We start from the raw sequence: 17424 nt of genomic DNA, 5'->3' as shown, positions 1-17424 counted from the left end.
CTTCGAACATCCGACTTTTCAACAATCATGGAGGAAGGAGAGAAACACCAAAGCGGTAAGTGAATGACGACTCCTACGTTACCTTCTAAAAATACATCTTATGCTGCTTTAAACGAGTCCCTGATAGGGGAGATAGACTTAGAAGAAGAAAGTTACATCAGATCCCTTCCACAAAATATTTTACCCATTAGAGAAAGATTTTTTTTTTTTTATCGCAGTGGAACGAGTTAATTACAACAAGACGTCGCCACTAAAGAATTATCATTAGATTCTTTAAGGAAAACGAACAAAGGGTTAAACTTGATTATATAGACTTGAGATATAGCTACGTTACAACAACAGTTAGCACAGCAAACAGCACAAATCACTCAACCTCCAAACATGACTTCAACTCCTCCAACACCGCCGACCGCTCCTATACAAATTCCTTTAAACCAACAGCAAGGTCCTAGAGCGCCTTCCCCCGATCCAAACAATGTTCCATTGACTAAAAGTCATCTCATCGAACTATACTCACGGGATGAACGAAAATCAATTCCAGTTTACAAAGGGAAAAGAGGAGATCAACTTATAAATAATTGGTTAAAAGACGCCGAAAGAGTAGCGCAAAACGCAGGATGGAGTGCCACAGATAAAATTAAATATTTTTCAGACCGATTAAGAGGTGATGCCGCGGATTGGCACAGTGACTACATAGATCACGCTGCGGATAAAGAAAATTACGATGCGTGGGAGAAGGCTATCATTGGCAGATTTTTAACGGAAACAGAGATCGAGAACCTTAAGAAACAATTAAATGAACTAAAACAGATGCCTGATCAGAGTACCCAAACATATGTTTCAAGACTTAATCATTTGTATGACATTATTCATGGAAAAGAAATCGTTCTTGATGAAACAATTGCACCCCCTGAAGCCGTAGTTCTGGCTAGATCACTTAGGAAAATTAGAGGAGAAGCAAAACAAAAGATATTGCTAAAAGGCTTGTTACCAAAAATATTACAGGCCGTGTGGACCAGAATTGACGTAAATAGCTCTTATGAAGAGGTTTGCGAGATAGTTTATGCAGCAGAAACTATAGTAAATAGAATGGAGCAGAATGAAGAGAAAAGTCTAAAAGCAACAATTGCAGGTATTTCAGCTCACGAAGACGAGCAAGACGTAGAGCTTCAGAGACAGAAAAATAAGCTTTCCAAACTTGAAAAACAACTAGCAGGTCTAAATATCGAACAGCGACCCTAGAACTTTTAATATAATATGATATGATAACAGATCTAGATGAAGAGTGAATTTTAGGCTATGATTTCCTCGCAGCTAACAAGATTGTTATTAACCCCAGTGAACGTATTATTAGTTATACACTACGAATGAATTAAGAAACTTGATCATATCCCCTTTATCAATATGTTCAATCAGTATAGCCACACCTCCACAGCTCGATTTAGCAGGAGTCCCAGTGGAGCAGAAAGAAAATTTGAAAAACCTGTTGCTTAGCTATTTTTCCCGTTGGGTAAAGCGAAATCGATTAAATATTCAATTCATACCACGCAATTACCAGATGTTATGCCCATGAGGCGCACTCCAGAGAGATTGAAATAAGTAATAAAAAAAAAAACAGATTGAGAATATGTTAAGAAGTAATATCATTAGACCAAGTACCAGCCTATTTACCTGTCCTATCTTGCACGTAACGAAGAAGGAAGAAGGTCAAATGAGGTTTAGTGTCGACTATCGCCCGCTAAACAATGTAACAGTTAAAGACAGATATCCAATTCCCAATATTCAGTTGATTATCGATAGCCTTCACGGCGCGAAATATTTTTCAACTTTGGATTTGCTCAGTGGATATTGGCAGATCGAAATAGAAGAAAAGCATAAATACAAAACTGCTTTCATATGCGAGTATGGACTTTACGAGTTCAACTGCATGCCTTTTGGTTTGTGCAATGCTCCGAGTACTTTCCAGAGGGAAATGAACACCTTATTTAAAGATGTCTTAGATGAATTTGTACTTGTTTATTTGGACGACATCATCGTTTTTAGTAAAACGAGGGATGAACATATTCGACACTTGCGGATAGTATTCGACCTGCTAACAAAAGAGAACCTTACACTAAAGTTAAGTAAATGTGACTTCTTTAAGACGAAGATAAAAATACCTAGGACATATTATTACAGCTAGTGGATTTCATCCCGACGACGGGAAAACACGTTCCATACTAAACTACCCTGAACCGTTGAACGTTAAGCAATTATCGTCCTTTTTAGGTTTGGCTAATTATTATTATCGCAAATTCGTACGCGAGTACGCGGAAATAGCTCATTTCTTGACAGAACTAACGAAAAAGATAGTACATGGGTATGGGGCGAGAAAGAAAGGGACGCCTTTCAACGTATCAAACATTGCCTAACCAGCAATCCACTTCTGAGGTATCCAGATTTTACCATGGGAATTTCTAGTCTACGCGGACGCCTCAGAATACGGGATTGGTGCAGTATTAGCGCAGATACAGTATATACCGCCCTCAGAAACGGATCCAGAAGCCTCAAACGGAGAACACGAAGTAGTAATAGCATACACTTCGCGACATTTAGACGAACGAGAACGAATTTGGAATATTTCAGAAAAAGAATGTTTAGCTATTGTACATGCATTAGAGCATTTCAGACCATATCTTTATGGTAGAACTTTTAGAGTATTTACAGATCATAAACCGTTAGAAACGTTGATGAAGAAAAAGGACCCACACGGAAGATTAGCACGTTGGGCATACGAGATGCAGGCATATAATATGACTTTTATACACCGTCCTGGCCAGGAGAATCAAAATGCAGATGGTTTAAGTAGACAACCACTCCCAGTAATAGGCGCTATATTAAAACTCGAAATAATGCAAAACGATTGGATAACAGCGCAACGTAACGACGAATATTGCAAAGAAATAATTCGAATAATTAGTAAATGCGAAAAGGACAAACAAGAATTTCAATTTGATAATGCAGGTTTACTCGTAACCTATGACGGAAAAATTGTAGTACCAAAAGAAAAGGTAGAAGACATACTTAAGATGAATCATGGCCACATGTTAGCAGGGCATTTAGGAGTAGCAAAGAGCTTAGCGAGAATTAAACGCCAATACCTTTGACCCGGACTAGGCAACGACGTTAAAGCATATGTGAGCAATTGTATCACATGTGCTAAACGCAAAGCCTACGGCTCAATTAAAGCACCACTTAAACCTTTGCCACCTGTAACCAAAGTATGGGAACAGATCGCAATGGATATAGTTGGACCGGTCACGGAAAGTAGTAATGGAAACAAATATATATTAGTTCTGTCTGATTACGCAAGTCGATTTGTTATGACAATTCCAATGGAAAATCAAAAAGCTTATACGATAGCTGAACACTTAGTAAAGATAGTTTATACTAAATATGGTCCACCAGAAAGAGTACTAACCGATAAAGGTACAAATTTTCTTTTGAAACTTAACTCTCATATCTGTGTATTATTTAAAATCAAGCAGATCAAGACCACTAGTTACCACCCACAAACATATGGTCTTGTAGAAAGATTTAATCGCACACTATGCGATATGCTTGCTTGCTATGTTAACGAAGAACCAGAGTCTTGGGATATGTATCTCGACTTTGTGACATTCGCTTATAACACTTCGCAACACTCAAGCATCGATAGTTGTCCATTTTATCTATTCTTTAAACGTAATCCAGTTATACCCAATGACATTGCGATAACGCAAGACGTTCAAGTCTTTGAAGACGAGGACTACGAAAGACTTTGGTGAAAAGCTCTAGAATATTCAAAAAAAAAATTAGAAAAAAGCGCAAGTAAAGCAAAAGAAATCTTATGATCAAGGGAGTAAATTGGTGAAATTAAAAATCAATGATCACGTTCTTTTAAAAGCATATGTAACAACAGATTTAATAATAGATGGATAAGACCTTACATGGTGTCTGGGAAATAACTTCTAGATAAATAACTAATAACTAACTAAATAACTTCTGAGATAATTTTTTTTTTGATATTAGCCAGTCCATTATCCAAGGCCAACTTTGTTGTACATGCAAATAGGATTAAGTTGATAACAGAAAATCCAAACGAAGTAGTTGTTTCAGATACCACCCCTATAATACCTAAACTTTGGGGTACACCTCAAATAAAAAAATATATATATACCTAACCTAAGTGTAATCCATAAACGTAGAGGCCGCCCACCTAAAACTCCACAAACCCCACCAAAAGCAATCCTCAACCAGAACCTTCTGTTAAAACTAGACAACACCAATTTTTGAAACAAAAACTTTTGTGTTTATTGGCTATTTGTCAATTCTCTCAATGTCTCAATTCTGTCATTCTGTAAATTGTACATCCTAAGCCTAAAGACCTAAGGTTCGATCATTCCTTATTCATCACAAATTCAGTTGTCAAAGTTCTATGGCCATCGACAAAAAACCCCGACCACAAGCTCTTTAAAACTCTTAAAAAAAAAACAAAAAAAAAACAAAAAAAAAAACAAACAAAACAAAACAAAACAAAACAAAGGAAAACAAATAAAAAAAAACAAGAAAAAAACAAAAAAAAAAAAACAAATAATTTCCATTTCGTTTGCTCTAAGTAGTTTTCCCTTTCTTTGAAAAATTCCAACTTCAATTCAATCGCATTAATTAAACTTTCAATTCTGATTTACCGTTTGAAAACAAATACTTTCTCTCTTATACACACAGTCTTCAACTATCACATTTTACCTGTATACACTAAATCACCACATGAAACTTTCTCTTTTGACCCGTGTTACCGCTATCCTACATATACATCCTTTAGCATGTCCCGTACCAGTATGTCATCCGTAGAAAAGAAAGCTCTATACGCTATGTGTTTCGAGTCGAAGTTCAAAGTACATATAATAGCATTCAACCATTTTCTTTTTCATATGACATCTCATAGTTCACATAAATCATGTATATGTATTCACTACAAAATTGTGTTATGTTTGCGCGGTTATTGCGCATCATCTTTTGACCTATTTTGCAAGACAAAGATAGCCGTGGTATTTAAAAACAGCAACAACCGCACTGTACCACACTCGCAATTTACTTTACAATGTGTGAAGACGCAACTGTGCTAAAGAAGACTTTTGCCCTTACGGCTCAACGCCGGAAAGGAACAATTGTGATCCTAGACGTGCAAGCAAAAATCAGGAGAATTCCAGCAAAAATCATCTCCGACACCGAAGAAAAAGTGGAGATCACCACAGACCCCCGCTATCTACCGGGCATCGAGCAATCGGTAGGGTTTGTGATTGAGCAAATAAAAGAAGAAACCGCTGACAGTGAAGAAGAACGGGGAGAGGCGACGGTTGACGACGTGCCTGTCCAACAACCGGAGGACGTTGCAGAAGCCGAAGATGATCAGGAAGAAGAAGAGGCCAAAGAAAACGTCGCGACAGAACAATATGCCGAGCAGACCAACCACCAGACCCTCATCATCGACCTCACACTCAGCGACAGCGAGGACGACGAGGACGACGAGGATGACGAAGACGACGAGGACGACAAAGACAGCATACGCAGCGACACCACGGAGGTAAACCCAGACATCCCCAGTGCAGTCCCGTTAGCCGCTCCGCCTATAAATCATCCGACACCACAGCCGCCGACAATGGAACCTCCAGATTCGGCCCAGAAGGAGAGGATCCCATCACCATCCCCTCCGTGTTATCATCCACCCCAATATTTCCAAAATATGTACGCCCCACCCATTATGTTGCGAAGCGAAGGGGAATACTACGCCCAGCGGGAGGTACTGATCCAACAGTACCTGAGAGACAGCTTGGATTTATACTACAAGTATGAATTCCAGGCCCTCAATTTGAAAAGGACTCGGGATGTAATCACCAACCGTAAGTACTAGGAAACTATTCAATTAATTTTTTTTAGTACTGAAGGTTCGTGAAGCGTTCCATTACATTACTTATCAACATTCCATTACATACCGCATTGTAGTTCTTATGTTATTCCTGTACTATGCTTCTATTTTTATACTTATATTTTAGCTATTCACATTGTTAGGCAATATACTTATTTTCTGTTCGAAAAATAATGCAATATTTTGTTATTGCATTATTTATACATTTATCCAAGGGTGATGGTATTATGTTTCCCACTGTATTCAATTTAATCATACATATATACACTTAAAAGTAGTATTAGCAGCATACAAAAATTTTCTCTTGCATGTATTGAAACTTACTACCGAACTACTCGAAACAAAAATGGTTTCCTTCCCCGACCAAACTTCTGCGGAAGGGGGAGGAGTGTAATGACTTGTGTGAAGACCTGGCCTACTGCTTGTAGTATAGAGCAATCTACTACGCAGTATCCCAAGGTCAATCTACTACGCCGTACCTCAAGGTCGCTGTACTACACAGTACCTTGATGGCTTTCTCTATTGCACCATCTCACCTGTTGCCTATGCAACTACATCCGGGATTGCGCCACACTCTGCAGTGATGGTGCAATCCCAACAACCTTGACAACCGCTTATAAAAGCTCGACGCTCTGTTCATCCAGCAGAGTCGTACCCGGCATTGTATTCCAACACATCTGTTAATAAACTGCTTTGCAAGAATCTCCTCGTTGTTTTGTTACTTAGACTATTGTGAATCATCACAATAACATTCAATAAAAAAGTGATTTTTGCAGTAATTAATTTAACACTGCAGCAGAATATATGTTGTGAATCGACCAGGTATAAAGTAATCGCCTGAGGTACATTGAAATGTATTCCATACGGAATACATATACTAAAATTGGAACGATACAGAGAAGATTAGCATGGCCCCTGCGCAAGGATGACACGCAAAATCGTGAAGCGTTCCACATTTTTTTCCCCCCAACCTTCATGGATGTTGATAAAATAAGCTTTACCATAAGTTTTAGTCGATGATTTACCAGCCTTCTTAGCTCAGTGGCAGAGCACTAGTCTTGTAAGTCTGTAGCGGTGTCAACTAGTGGTCATGAGTTCAATTCTCATAGGAGGCAAATCGGAAACTTATACATAAGAAAAACAATAATCCGTGAATAGTTGAAATGGTGGTCTCGATTGCTCGGTAGGTGAATAGATAAAGTATAATGTCAGGATGGCCGAGCGGTCTAAGGCGCTGCGTTCAGGTCGCAGTCCAGTTCTCTGGGCGAGGGTTCGAATCCCTCTTCTGACACTCATAAAGCACTTTTGTCACAAGTCCGCTATATGAACTAATCCACCCAGAAGACAATATAGGGAGGATTCAAAACACCTTTTTTGGACAATCCAACAGCAGATGTGGCCGAGTGGTTAAGGCGACTGACTAGAAATCAGTTTCCCTCTGGGAGCGTAGGTTCGAATCCTACCATCTACGCTTTGACACATCATTCTCTACACGACAGGTGTGGCAGAAATAAAAACCTGGTTTCATAACCCTTCGATAGCTCAGTTGGTAGAGCGGTGGACTGTAGGTTGTATGAGAATTGATATCCATAGGTCACTGGTTCAACTCCGGTTCGAAGGATTTTGTCATACTATATAACCCAACCTCCTTTTCTTACATGAAAGTATTTACTGGGATACATGATGACAATGTATGCAGAAAGTTCTTTTGCCAAGTGTACAGTCTAAGATCAACCAAATTCACAATAGAATCATTACATTAGAGGTTAAAGTCAAATTCAAGACTGATTGCGAGAAAAGTATGCAACACTATCTTCACGTGTGGAAAATGTATGATGAGGCAAATTCACGTTGGAAACATCGAAATAGACAATAAAATTGAAAGCCATTTGCGGAAATCGATACAGTACTGTCAAACATACATACAGTTACTGTGGAATATTCAAAGAATGATCACTCACTTGACATTTTCCAAACAAAAAATAATAACATTCAATAAAAAAGTGATTTTTGCAGTAATTAATTTAACACTGCAGCAGAATATATGTTGTGAATCGACCAGGTATAAAGTAATCGCCTGAGGTACATTGAAATGTATTCCATACGGAATACATATACTAAAATTGGAACGATACAGAGAAGATTAGCATGGCCCCTGCGCAAGGATGACACGCAAAATCGTGAAGCGTTCCACATTTTTTTCCCCCCAACCTTCATGGATGTTGATAAAATAAGCTTTACCATAAGTTTTAGTCGATGATTTACCAGCCTTCTTAGCTCAGTGGCAGAGCACTAGTCTTGTAAGTCTGTAGCGGTGTCAACTAGTGGTCATGAGTTCAATTCTCATAGGAGGCAAATCGGAAACTTATACATAAGAAAAACAATAATCCGTGAATAGTTGAAATGGTGGTCTCGATTGCTCGGTAGGTGAATAGATAAAGTATAATGTCAGGATGGCCGAGCGGTCTAAGGCGCTGCGTTCAGGTCGCGTTCAGGTCGCAGTCCAGTTCTCTGGGCGAGGGTTCGAATCCCTCTTCTGACACTCATAAAGCACTTTTGTCACAAGTCCGCTATATGAACTAATCCACCCAGAAGACAATATAGGGAGGATTCAAAACACCTTTTTTGGACAATCCAACAGCAGATGTGGCCGAGTGGTTAAGGCGACTGACTAGAAATCAGTTTCCCTCTGGGAGCGTAGGTTCGAATCCTACCATCTGCGCTTTGACACATCATTCTCTACACGACAGGTGTGGCAGAAATAAAAACCTGGTTTCATAACCCTTCGATAGCTCAGTTGGTAGAGCGGTGGACTGTAGGTTGTATGAGAATTGATATCCATAGGTCACTGGTTCAACTCCGGTTCGAAGGATTTTGTCATACTATATAACCCAACCTCCTTTTCTTACATGAAAGTATTTACTGGGATACATGATGACAATGTATGCAGAAAGTTCTTTTGCCAAGTGTACAGTCTAAGATCAACCAAATTCACAATAGAATCATTACATTAGAGGTTAAAGTCAAATTCAAGACTGATTGCGAGAAAAGTATGCAACACTATCTTCACATGTGGAAAATGTATGATGAGGCAAATTCACGTTGGAAACATCGAAATAGACAATAAAATTGAAAGCCATTTGCGGAAATCGATACAGTACTGTCAAACATACATACAGTTACTGTGGAACATTCAAAGAATGATCACTCACTTGACATTTTCCAAACAAAAAATAATAACATTCAATAAAAAAGTGATTTTTGCAGTAATTAATTTAACACTGCAGCAGAATATATGTTGTGAATCGACCAGGTATAAAGTAATCGCCTGAGGTACATTGAAATGTATTCCATACGGAATACATATACTAAAATTGGAACGATACAGAGAAGATTAGCATGGCCCCTGCGCAAGGATGACACGCAAAATCGTGAAGCGTTCCACATTTTTTTTCGCCCCAACCTTCATGGATGTTGATAAAATAAGCTTTACCATAAGTTTTAGTCGATGATTTACCAGCCTTCTTAGCTCAGTGGCAGAGCACTAGTCTTGTAAGTCTGTAGCGGTGTCAACTAGTGGTCATGAGTTCAATTCTCATAGGAGGCAAATCGGAAACTTATACATAAGAAAAACAATAATCCGTGAATAGTTGAAATGGTGGTCTCGATTGCTCGGTAGGTGAAACGATAAAGTATAATGTCAGGATGGCCGAGCGGTCTAAGGCGCTGCGTTCAGGTCGCAGTCCAGTTCTCTGGGCGAGGGTTCAAATCCCTCTTCTGACACTCATAAAGCACTTCTGTCACAAGTCCGCTATATGAACTAATCCACCCAGAAGACAATATAGGGAGGATTCAAAACACCTTTTTTGGACAATCCAACAGCAGATGTGGCCGAGTGGTTAAGGCGACTGACTAGAAATCAGTTTCCCTCTGGGAGCGTAGGTTCGAATCCTACCATCTGCGCTTTGACACATCATTCTCTACACGACAGGTGTGGCAGAAATAAAAACCTGGTTTCATAACCCTTCGATAGCTCAGTTGGTAGAGCGGTGGACTGTAGGTTGTATGAGAATTGATATCCATAGGTCACTGGTTCAACTCCGGTTCGAAGGATTTTGTCATACTATATAACCCAACCTCCTTTTCTTACATGAAAGTATTTACTGGGATACATGATGACAATGTATGCAGAAAGTTCTTTTGCCAAGTGTACAGTCTAAGATCAACCAAATTCACAATAGAATCATTACATTAGAGGTTAAAGTCAAATTCAAGACTGATTGCGAGAAAAGTATGCAACACTATCTTCACATGTGGAAAATGTATGATGAGGCAAATTCACGTTGGAAACATCGAAATAGACAATAAAATTGAAAGCCATTTGCGGAAATCGATACAGTACTGTCAAACATACATACAGTTACTGTGGAATATTCAAAGAATGATCACTCACTTGACATTTTCCAAACAAAAAATAATAACATTCAATAAAAAAGTGATTTTTGCAGTAATTAATTTAACACTGCAGCAGAATATATGTTGTGAATCGACCAGGTATAAAGTAATCGCCTGAGGTACATTGAAATGTATTCCATACGGAATACATATACTAAAATTGGAACGATACAGAGAAGATTAGCATGGCCCCTGCGCAAGGATGACACGCAAAATCGTGAAGCGTTCCACATTTTTTTCGCCCCAACCTTCATGGATGTTGATAAAATAAGCTTTACCATAAGTTTTAGTCGATGATTTACCAGCCTTCTTAGCTCAGTGGCAGAGCACTAGTCTTGTAAGTCTGTAGCGGTGTCAACTAGTGGTCATGAGTTCAATTCTCATAGGAGGCAAATCGGAAACTTATACATAAGAAAAACAATAATCCGTGAATAGTTGAAATGGTGGTCTCGATTGCTCGGTAGGTGAAACGATAAAGTATAATGTCAGGATGGCCGAGCGGTCTAAGGCGCTGCGTTCAGGTCGCAGTCCAGTTCTCTGGGCGAGGGTTCGAATCCCTCTTCTGACACTCATAAAGCACTTTTGTCACAAGTCCGCTATATGAACTAATCCACCCAGAAGACAATATAGGGAGGATTCAAAACACCTTTTTTGGACAATCCAACAGCAGATGTGGCCGAGTGGTTAAGGCGACTGACTAGAAATCAGTTTCCCTCTGGGAGCGTAGGTTCGAATCCTACCATCTGCGCTTTGACACATCATTCTCTACACGACAGGTGTAGCAGGAATAAAAACCTGGTTTCATAACCCTTCGATAGCTCAGTTGGTAGAGCGGTGGACTGTAGGTTGTATGAGAATTGATATCCATAGGTCACTGGTTCAACTCCGGTTCGAAGGATTTTGTCATACTATATAACCCAACCTCCTTTTCTTACATGAAAGTATTTACTGGGATACATGATGACAATGTATGCAGAAAGTTCTTTTGCCAAGTGTACAGTCTAAGATCAACCAAATTCACAATAGAATCATTACATTAGAGGTTAAAGTCAAATTCAAGACTGATTGCGAGAAAAGTATGCAACACTATCTTCACATGTGGAAAATGAATGATGAGGCAAATTCACGTTGGAAACATCGAAATAGACAATAAAATTGAAAGCCATTTGCGGAAATCGATACAGTACTGTCAAACATACATACAGTTACTGTGGAATATTCAAAGAATGATCACTCACTTGACATTTTCCAAACAAAAAATAATAACATTCAATAAAAAAGTGATTTTTGCAGTAATTAATTTAACACTGCAGCAGAATATATGTTGTGAATCGACCAGGTATAAAGTAATCGCCTGAGGTACATTGAAATGTATTCCATACGGAATACATATACTAAAATTGGAACGATACAGAGAAGATTAGCATGGCCCCTGCGCAAGGATGACACGCAAAATCGTGAAGCGTTCCACATTTTTTTCGCCCCAACCTTCATGGATGTTGATAAAATAAGCTTTACCATAAGTTTTAGTCGATGATTTACCAGCCTTCTAAGCTCAGTGGCAGAGCACTAGTCTTGTAATTCTGTAGCGGTGTCAACTAGTGGTCATGAGTTCAATTCTCATAGGAGGCAAATCGGAAACTTATACATAAGAAAAACAATAATCCGTGAATAGTTGAAATGGTGGTCTCGATTGCTCGGTAGGTGAAACGATAAAGTATAATGTCAGGATGGCCGAGCGGTCTAAGGCGCTGCGTTCAGGTCGCAGTCCAGTTCTCTGGGCGAGGGTTCGAATCCCTCTTCTGACACTCATAAAGCACTTTTGTCACAAGTCCGCTATATGAACTAATCCACCCAGAAGACAATATAGGGAGGATTCAAAACACCTTTTTTGGACAATCCAACAGCAGATGTGGCCGAGTGGTTAAGGCGACTGACTAGAAATCAGTTTCCCTCTGGGAGCGTAGGTTCGAATCCTACCATCTGCGCTTTGACACATCATTCTCTACACGACAGGTGTAGCAGAAATAAAAACCTGGTTTCATAACCCTTCGATAGCTCAGTTGGTAGAGCGGTGGACTGTAGGTTGTATGAGAATTGATATCCATAGGTCACTGGTTCAACTCCGGTTCGAAGGATTTTGTCATACTATATAACCCAACCTCCTTTTCTTACATGAAAGTATTTACTGGGATACATGATGACAATGTATGCAGAAAGTTCTTTTGCCAAGTGTACAGTCTAAGATCAACCAAATTCACAATAGAATCATTACATTAGAGGTTAAAGTCAAATTCAAGACTGATTGCGAGAAAAGTATGCAACACTATCTTCACATGTGGAAAATGTATGATGAGGCAAATTCACGTTGGAAACATCGAAATAGACAATAAAATTGAAAGCCATTTGCGGAAATCGATACAGTACTGTCAAACATACATACAGTTACTGTGGAATATTCAAAGAATGATCACTCACTTGACATTTTCCAAACAAAAAATAATAACATTCAATAAAAAAGTGATTTTTGCAGTAATTAATTTAACACTGCAGCAGAATATATGTTGTGAATCGACCAGGTATAAAGTAATCGCCTGAGGTACATTGAAATGTATTCCATACGGAATACATATACTAAAATTGGAACGATACAGAGAAGATTAGCATGGCCCCTGCGCAAGGATGACACGCAAAATCGTGAAGCGTTCCACATTTTTTTCGCCCCAACCTTCATGGATGTTGATAAAATAAGCTTTACCATAAGTTTTAGTCGATGATTTACCAGCCTTCTTAGCTCAGTGGCAGAGCACTAGTCTTGTAAGTCTGTAGCGGTGTCAACTAGTGGTCATGAGTTCAATTCTCATAGGAGGCAAATCGGAAACTTATACATAAGAAAAACAATAATCCGTGAATAGTTGAAATGTTGGTCTCGATTGCTCGGTAGGTGAAACGATAAAGTATAATGTCAGGATGGCCGAGCGGTCTAAGGCGCTGCGTTCAGGTCGCAGTCCAGTTCTCTGGGCGAGGGTTCGAATCCCTCTTCTGACACTCATAAAACACTTTTGTCACAAGTCCGCTATATGAACTAATCCACCCAGAAGACAATATAGGGAGGATTCAAAACACCTTTTTGGGACAATCCAACAGCAGATGTGGCCGAGTGGTTAAGGCGACTGACTAGAAATCAGTTTCCCTCTGGGAGCGTAGGTTCGAATCCTACCATCTGCGCTTTGACACATCATTCTCTACACGACAGGTGTGGCAGAAATAAAAACCTGGTTTCATAACCCTTCGATAGCTCAGTTGGTAGAGCGGTGGACTGTAGGTTGTATGAGAATTGATATCCATAGGTCACTGATTCAACTCCGGTTCGAAGGATTTTGTCATACTATATACAACCTCCTTTACTTACATGAAAGTATTTACTGGGATACATGATGACAATGTATGCAGAAAGTTCTTTTGCCAAGTGTACAGTCTAAGATCAACCAAATTCACAATAGAATCATTACATTAGAGGTTAAAGTCAAATTCAAGACTGATTGCGAGAAAAGTATGCAACACTATCTTCACATGTGGAAAATGTATGATGAGGCAAATTCACGTTGGAAACATCGAAATAGACAATAAAATTGAAAGCCATTTGCGGAAATCGATACAGTACTGTCAAACATACATACAGTTACTGTGGAATATTCAAAGAATGATCACTCACTTGACATTTTCCAAACAAAAAATAATAACATTCAATAAAAAAGTGATTTTTGCAGTAATTAATTTAACACTGCAGCAGAATATATGTTGTGAATCGACCAGGTATAAAGTAATCGCCTGAGGTACATTGATACTAAAATTGGAACGATACAGAGAAGATTAGCATGGCCCCTGCGCAAGGATGACACGCAAAATCGTGAAGCGTTCCACATTTTTTTCCCCCCAACCTTCATGGATGTTGATAAAATAAGCTTTACCATAAGTTTTAGTCGATGATTTACCAGCCTTCTTAGCTCAGTGGCAGAGCACTAGTCTTGTAAGTCTGTAGCGGTGTCAACTAGTGGTCATGAGTTCAATTCTCATAGGAGGCAAATCGGAAACTTATACATAAGAAAAACAATAATCCGTGAATAGTTGAAATGGTGGTCTCGTTTGTTCGGTAGGTGAAACGATAAAGTATAATGTCAGGATGGCCGAGCGGTCTAGGGCGCTGCGTTCAGGTCGCAGTCCAGTTCTCTGGGCGAGGGTTCGAATCCCTCTTCTGACACTCATAAAACACTTTTGTCACAAGTCCGCCATATGAACTAATCCACCCAGAAGACAATATAGGGAGGATTCAAAACACCTTTTTTGGACAATCCAACAGCAGATGTGGCCGAGTGGTTAAGGCGACTGACTAGAAATCAGTTTCCCTCTGGGAGCGTAGGTTCGAATCCTACCATCTGCGCTTTGACACATCATTCTCTACACGACAGGTGTGGCAGAAATAAAAACCTGGTTTCATAACCCTTCGATAGCTCAGTTGGTAGAGCGGTGGACTGTAGGTTGTATGAGAATTGATATCCATAGGTCACTGATTCAACTCCGGTTCGAAGGATTTTGTCATACTATATACAACCTCCTTTTCTTACATGAAAGTATTTACTGGGATACATGATGACAATGTATGCAGAAAGTTCTTTTGCCAAGTGTACAGTCTAAGATCAACCAAATTCACAATAGAATCATTACATTAGAGGTTAAAGTCAAATTCAAGACTGATTGCGAGAAAAGTATGCAACACTATCTTCACATGTGGAAAATGTATGATGAGGCAAATTCACGTTGGAAACATCGAAATAGACAATAAAATTGAAAGCCATTTGCGGAAATCGATACAGTACTGTCAAACATACATACAGTTACTGTGGAATATTCAAAGAATGATCACTCACTTGACATTTTCCAAACAAAAAATAATAACATTCAATAAAAAAGTGATTTTTGCAGTAATTAATTTAACACTGCAGCAGAATATATGTTGTGAATCGACCAGGTATAAAGTAATCGCCTGAGGTACATTGAAATGTATTCCATACGGAATACATATACTAAAATTGGAACGATACAGAGAAGATTAGCATGGCCCCTGCGCAAGGATGACACGCAAAATCGTGAAGCGTTCCACATTTTTTTCCCCCCAACCTTCATGGATGTTGATAAAATAAGCTTTACCATAAGTTTTAGTCGATGATTTACCAGCCTTCTTAGCTCAGTGGCAGAGCACTAGTCTTGTAAGTCTGTAGCGGTGTCAACTAGTGGTCATGAGTTCAATTCTCATAGGAGGCAAATCGGAAACTTATACATAAGAAAAACAATAATCCGTGAATAGTTGAAATGGTGGTCTCGTTTGTTCGGTAGGTGAAACGATAAAGTATAATGTCAGGATGGCCGAGCGGTCTAGGGCGCTGCGTTCAGGTCGCAGTCCAGTTCTCTGGGCGAGGGTTCGAATCCCTCTTCTGACACTCATAAAACACTTTTGTCACAAGTCCGCCATATGAACTAATCCACCCAGAAGACAATATAGGGAGGATTCAAAACACCTTTTTTGGACAATCCAACAGCAGATGTGGCCGAGTGGTTAAGGCGACTGACTAGAAATCAGTTTCCCTCTGGGAGCGTAGGTTCGAATCCTACCATCTGCGCTTTGACACATCATTCTCTACACGACAGGTGTGGCAGAAATAAAAACCTGGTTTCATAACCCTTCGATAGCTCAGTTGGTAGAGCGGTGGACTGTAGGTTGTATGAGAATTGATATCCATAGGTCACTGATTCAACTCCGGTTCGAAGGATTTTGTCATACTATATACAACCTCCTTTTCTTACATGAAAGTATTTACTGGGATACATGATGACAATGTATGCAGAAAGTTCTTTTGCCAAGTGTACAGTCTAAGATCAACCAAATTCACAATAGAATCATTACATTAGAGGTTAAAGTCAAATTCAAGACTGATTGCGAGAAAAGTATGCAACACTATCTTCACATGTGGAAAATGTATGATGAGGCAAATTCACGTTGGAAACATCGAAATAGACAATAAAATTGAAAGCCATTTGCGGAAATCGATACAGTACTGTCAAACATACATACAGTTACTGTGGAATATTCAAAGAATGATCACTCACTTGACATTTTCCAAACAAAAAATAATAACATTCAATAAAAAAGTGATTTTTGCAGTAATTAATTTAACACTGCAGCAGAATATATGTTGTGAATCGACCAGGTATAAAGTAATCGCCTGAGGTACATTGAAATGTATTCCATACGGAATACATATACTAAAATTGGAACGATACAGAGAAGATTAGCATGGCCCCTGCGCAAGGATGACACGCAAAATCGTGAAGCGTTCCACATTTTTTTCGCCCCAACCTTCATGGATGTTGATAAAATAAGCTTTACCATAAGTTTTAGTCGATGATTTACCAGCCTTCTTAGCTCAGTGGCAGAGCACTAGTCTTGTAAGTCTGTAGCGGTTTCAACTAGTGGTCATGAGTTCAATTCTCATAGGAGGCAAATCGGAAACTTATACATAAGAAAAACAATAATCCGTGAATAGTTGAAATGGTGGTCTCAATTGCTCGGTAGGTGAAACGATAAAGTATAATGTCAGGATGGCCGAGCGGTCTAAGGCGCTGCGTTCAGGTCGCAGTCCAGTTCTCTGGGCGAGGGTTCGAATCCCTCTTCTGACACTCATAAAGCACTTTTGTCACAAGTCCGCTATATGAACTAATCCACCCAGAAGACAATATAGGGAGGATTCAAAACACCTTTTTTGGACAATCCAACAGCAGATGTGGCCGAGTGGTTAAGGCGACTGACTAGAAATCAGTTTCCCTCTGGGAGCGTAGGTTCGAATCCTACCATCTGCGCTTTGACACATCATTCTCTACACGACAGGTGTGGCAGAAATAAAAACCTGGTTTCATAACCCTTCGATAGCTCAGTTGGTAGAACGGTGGACTGTAGGTTGTATGAG

The 17424-nt window shown here is 39.4% G+C and overlaps 41 non-coding genes across 41 annotated transcripts; all 41 read left to right on the top strand.

The window, feature by feature from the left end:
- The first annotated feature begins 6801 nt into the window (after window positions 1-6801).
- LOC124346267 lies at window positions 6802-6907 on the top strand. Its single transcript, XR_006919832.1, has one exon. It is a non-coding gene; the product is annotated as a U6 spliceosomal RNA (small nuclear RNA).
- Window positions 6908-6974: 67 nt separating this feature from the next.
- Trnat-ugu lies at window positions 6975-7062 on the top strand. Its single transcript is given in 2 exon segments — window positions 6975-7010; window positions 7027-7062. It is a non-coding gene; the product is annotated as a tRNA-Thr (tRNA).
- A 92-nt stretch (window positions 7063-7154) lies between these two features.
- Window positions 7155-7238, top strand: Trnal-cag. Its single transcript has one exon. It is a non-coding gene; the product is annotated as a tRNA-Leu (tRNA).
- A 98-nt stretch (window positions 7239-7336) lies between these two features.
- Window positions 7337-7418, top strand: Trnas-aga. The gene has a single exon. It is a non-coding gene; the product is annotated as a tRNA-Ser (tRNA).
- A 60-nt stretch (window positions 7419-7478) lies between these two features.
- On the top strand, window positions 7479-7568 carry Trnay-gua. Its single transcript is given in 2 exon segments — window positions 7479-7515; window positions 7533-7568. It is a non-coding gene; the product is annotated as a tRNA-Tyr (tRNA).
- A 473-nt stretch (window positions 7569-8041) lies between these two features.
- LOC124346266 lies at window positions 8042-8147 on the top strand. Its single transcript, XR_006919831.1, has one exon. It is a non-coding gene; the product is annotated as a U6 spliceosomal RNA (small nuclear RNA).
- A 67-nt stretch (window positions 8148-8214) lies between these two features.
- Trnat-ugu lies at window positions 8215-8302 on the top strand. The gene is given in 2 exon segments: window positions 8215-8250; window positions 8267-8302. It is a non-coding gene; the product is annotated as a tRNA-Thr (tRNA).
- A 92-nt stretch (window positions 8303-8394) lies between these two features.
- Window positions 8395-8489, top strand: Trnal-cag. The gene is given in 2 exon segments: window positions 8395-8432; window positions 8444-8489. It is a non-coding gene; the product is annotated as a tRNA-Leu (tRNA).
- Window positions 8490-8587: 98 nt separating this feature from the next.
- Trnas-aga lies at window positions 8588-8669 on the top strand. The gene has a single exon. It is a non-coding gene; the product is annotated as a tRNA-Ser (tRNA).
- Window positions 8670-8729: 60 nt separating this feature from the next.
- On the top strand, window positions 8730-8819 carry Trnay-gua. Its single transcript is given in 2 exon segments — window positions 8730-8766; window positions 8784-8819. It is a non-coding gene; the product is annotated as a tRNA-Tyr (tRNA).
- Window positions 8820-9292: 473 nt separating this feature from the next.
- LOC124346265 lies at window positions 9293-9398 on the top strand. Its single transcript, XR_006919830.1, has one exon. It is a non-coding gene; the product is annotated as a U6 spliceosomal RNA (small nuclear RNA).
- Window positions 9399-9466: 68 nt separating this feature from the next.
- Trnat-ugu lies at window positions 9467-9554 on the top strand. Its single transcript is given in 2 exon segments — window positions 9467-9502; window positions 9519-9554. It is a non-coding gene; the product is annotated as a tRNA-Thr (tRNA).
- Window positions 9555-9646: 92 nt separating this feature from the next.
- Window positions 9647-9730, top strand: Trnal-cag. The gene has a single exon. It is a non-coding gene; the product is annotated as a tRNA-Leu (tRNA).
- A 98-nt stretch (window positions 9731-9828) lies between these two features.
- Trnas-aga lies at window positions 9829-9910 on the top strand. Its single transcript has one exon. It is a non-coding gene; the product is annotated as a tRNA-Ser (tRNA).
- Window positions 9911-9970: 60 nt separating this feature from the next.
- Trnay-gua lies at window positions 9971-10060 on the top strand. The gene is given in 2 exon segments: window positions 9971-10007; window positions 10025-10060. It is a non-coding gene; the product is annotated as a tRNA-Tyr (tRNA).
- A 473-nt stretch (window positions 10061-10533) lies between these two features.
- LOC124346263 lies at window positions 10534-10639 on the top strand. The gene has a single exon (XR_006919829.1). It is a non-coding gene; the product is annotated as a U6 spliceosomal RNA (small nuclear RNA).
- A 67-nt stretch (window positions 10640-10706) lies between these two features.
- Trnat-ugu lies at window positions 10707-10794 on the top strand. Its single transcript is given in 2 exon segments — window positions 10707-10742; window positions 10759-10794. It is a non-coding gene; the product is annotated as a tRNA-Thr (tRNA).
- Window positions 10795-10886: 92 nt separating this feature from the next.
- On the top strand, window positions 10887-10970 carry Trnal-cag. Its single transcript has one exon. It is a non-coding gene; the product is annotated as a tRNA-Leu (tRNA).
- A 98-nt stretch (window positions 10971-11068) lies between these two features.
- Window positions 11069-11150, top strand: Trnas-aga. The gene has a single exon. It is a non-coding gene; the product is annotated as a tRNA-Ser (tRNA).
- Window positions 11151-11210: 60 nt separating this feature from the next.
- Window positions 11211-11300, top strand: Trnay-gua. Its single transcript is given in 2 exon segments — window positions 11211-11247; window positions 11265-11300. It is a non-coding gene; the product is annotated as a tRNA-Tyr (tRNA).
- Window positions 11301-11773: 473 nt separating this feature from the next.
- Window positions 11774-11879, top strand: LOC124346262. The gene has a single exon (XR_006919828.1). It is a non-coding gene; the product is annotated as a U6 spliceosomal RNA (small nuclear RNA).
- Window positions 11880-11946: 67 nt separating this feature from the next.
- Trnat-ugu lies at window positions 11947-12034 on the top strand. The gene is given in 2 exon segments: window positions 11947-11982; window positions 11999-12034. It is a non-coding gene; the product is annotated as a tRNA-Thr (tRNA).
- A 92-nt stretch (window positions 12035-12126) lies between these two features.
- Window positions 12127-12210, top strand: Trnal-cag. Its single transcript has one exon. It is a non-coding gene; the product is annotated as a tRNA-Leu (tRNA).
- Window positions 12211-12308: 98 nt separating this feature from the next.
- Window positions 12309-12390, top strand: Trnas-aga. Its single transcript has one exon. It is a non-coding gene; the product is annotated as a tRNA-Ser (tRNA).
- A 60-nt stretch (window positions 12391-12450) lies between these two features.
- Trnay-gua lies at window positions 12451-12540 on the top strand. The gene is given in 2 exon segments: window positions 12451-12487; window positions 12505-12540. It is a non-coding gene; the product is annotated as a tRNA-Tyr (tRNA).
- Window positions 12541-13013: 473 nt separating this feature from the next.
- LOC124346261 lies at window positions 13014-13119 on the top strand. Its single transcript, XR_006919827.1, has one exon. It is a non-coding gene; the product is annotated as a U6 spliceosomal RNA (small nuclear RNA).
- A 67-nt stretch (window positions 13120-13186) lies between these two features.
- On the top strand, window positions 13187-13274 carry Trnat-ugu. Its single transcript is given in 2 exon segments — window positions 13187-13222; window positions 13239-13274. It is a non-coding gene; the product is annotated as a tRNA-Thr (tRNA).
- Window positions 13275-13366: 92 nt separating this feature from the next.
- Window positions 13367-13450, top strand: Trnal-cag. The gene has a single exon. It is a non-coding gene; the product is annotated as a tRNA-Leu (tRNA).
- Window positions 13451-13548: 98 nt separating this feature from the next.
- On the top strand, window positions 13549-13630 carry Trnas-aga. The gene has a single exon. It is a non-coding gene; the product is annotated as a tRNA-Ser (tRNA).
- Window positions 13631-14223: 593 nt separating this feature from the next.
- Window positions 14224-14332, top strand: LOC124346350. The gene has a single exon (XR_006919903.1). It is a non-coding gene; the product is annotated as a U6 spliceosomal RNA (small nuclear RNA).
- A 67-nt stretch (window positions 14333-14399) lies between these two features.
- Window positions 14400-14487, top strand: Trnat-ugu. The gene is given in 2 exon segments: window positions 14400-14435; window positions 14452-14487. It is a non-coding gene; the product is annotated as a tRNA-Thr (tRNA).
- A 92-nt stretch (window positions 14488-14579) lies between these two features.
- On the top strand, window positions 14580-14663 carry Trnal-cag. Its single transcript has one exon. It is a non-coding gene; the product is annotated as a tRNA-Leu (tRNA).
- A 98-nt stretch (window positions 14664-14761) lies between these two features.
- Window positions 14762-14843, top strand: Trnas-aga. The gene has a single exon. It is a non-coding gene; the product is annotated as a tRNA-Ser (tRNA).
- Window positions 14844-15463: 620 nt separating this feature from the next.
- On the top strand, window positions 15464-15569 carry LOC124346260. Its single transcript, XR_006919826.1, has one exon. It is a non-coding gene; the product is annotated as a U6 spliceosomal RNA (small nuclear RNA).
- Window positions 15570-15636: 67 nt separating this feature from the next.
- On the top strand, window positions 15637-15724 carry Trnat-ugu. The gene is given in 2 exon segments: window positions 15637-15672; window positions 15689-15724. It is a non-coding gene; the product is annotated as a tRNA-Thr (tRNA).
- Window positions 15725-15816: 92 nt separating this feature from the next.
- Trnal-cag lies at window positions 15817-15900 on the top strand. The gene has a single exon. It is a non-coding gene; the product is annotated as a tRNA-Leu (tRNA).
- Window positions 15901-15998: 98 nt separating this feature from the next.
- Trnas-aga lies at window positions 15999-16080 on the top strand. Its single transcript has one exon. It is a non-coding gene; the product is annotated as a tRNA-Ser (tRNA).
- A 620-nt stretch (window positions 16081-16700) lies between these two features.
- On the top strand, window positions 16701-16806 carry LOC124346259. The gene has a single exon (XR_006919825.1). It is a non-coding gene; the product is annotated as a U6 spliceosomal RNA (small nuclear RNA).
- A 67-nt stretch (window positions 16807-16873) lies between these two features.
- On the top strand, window positions 16874-16961 carry Trnat-ugu. Its single transcript is given in 2 exon segments — window positions 16874-16909; window positions 16926-16961. It is a non-coding gene; the product is annotated as a tRNA-Thr (tRNA).
- A 92-nt stretch (window positions 16962-17053) lies between these two features.
- Trnal-cag lies at window positions 17054-17137 on the top strand. The gene has a single exon. It is a non-coding gene; the product is annotated as a tRNA-Leu (tRNA).
- Window positions 17138-17235: 98 nt separating this feature from the next.
- Window positions 17236-17317, top strand: Trnas-aga. Its single transcript has one exon. It is a non-coding gene; the product is annotated as a tRNA-Ser (tRNA).
- Window positions 17318-17424: the final 107 nt, after the last annotated feature.

Source organism: Daphnia pulicaria, chromosome 6 (assembly GCF_021234035.1).
Source record: "Daphnia pulicaria isolate SC F1-1A chromosome 6, SC_F0-13Bv2, whole genome shotgun sequence".
In the NCBI taxonomy this organism is placed as follows: Eukaryota; Metazoa; Arthropoda; class Branchiopoda; order Diplostraca; family Daphniidae; genus Daphnia; species Daphnia pulicaria.
The sequence above is the reverse complement of the archived record's forward strand: the minus strand, read 5'-3'. Positions and strand labels throughout refer to the sequence as shown.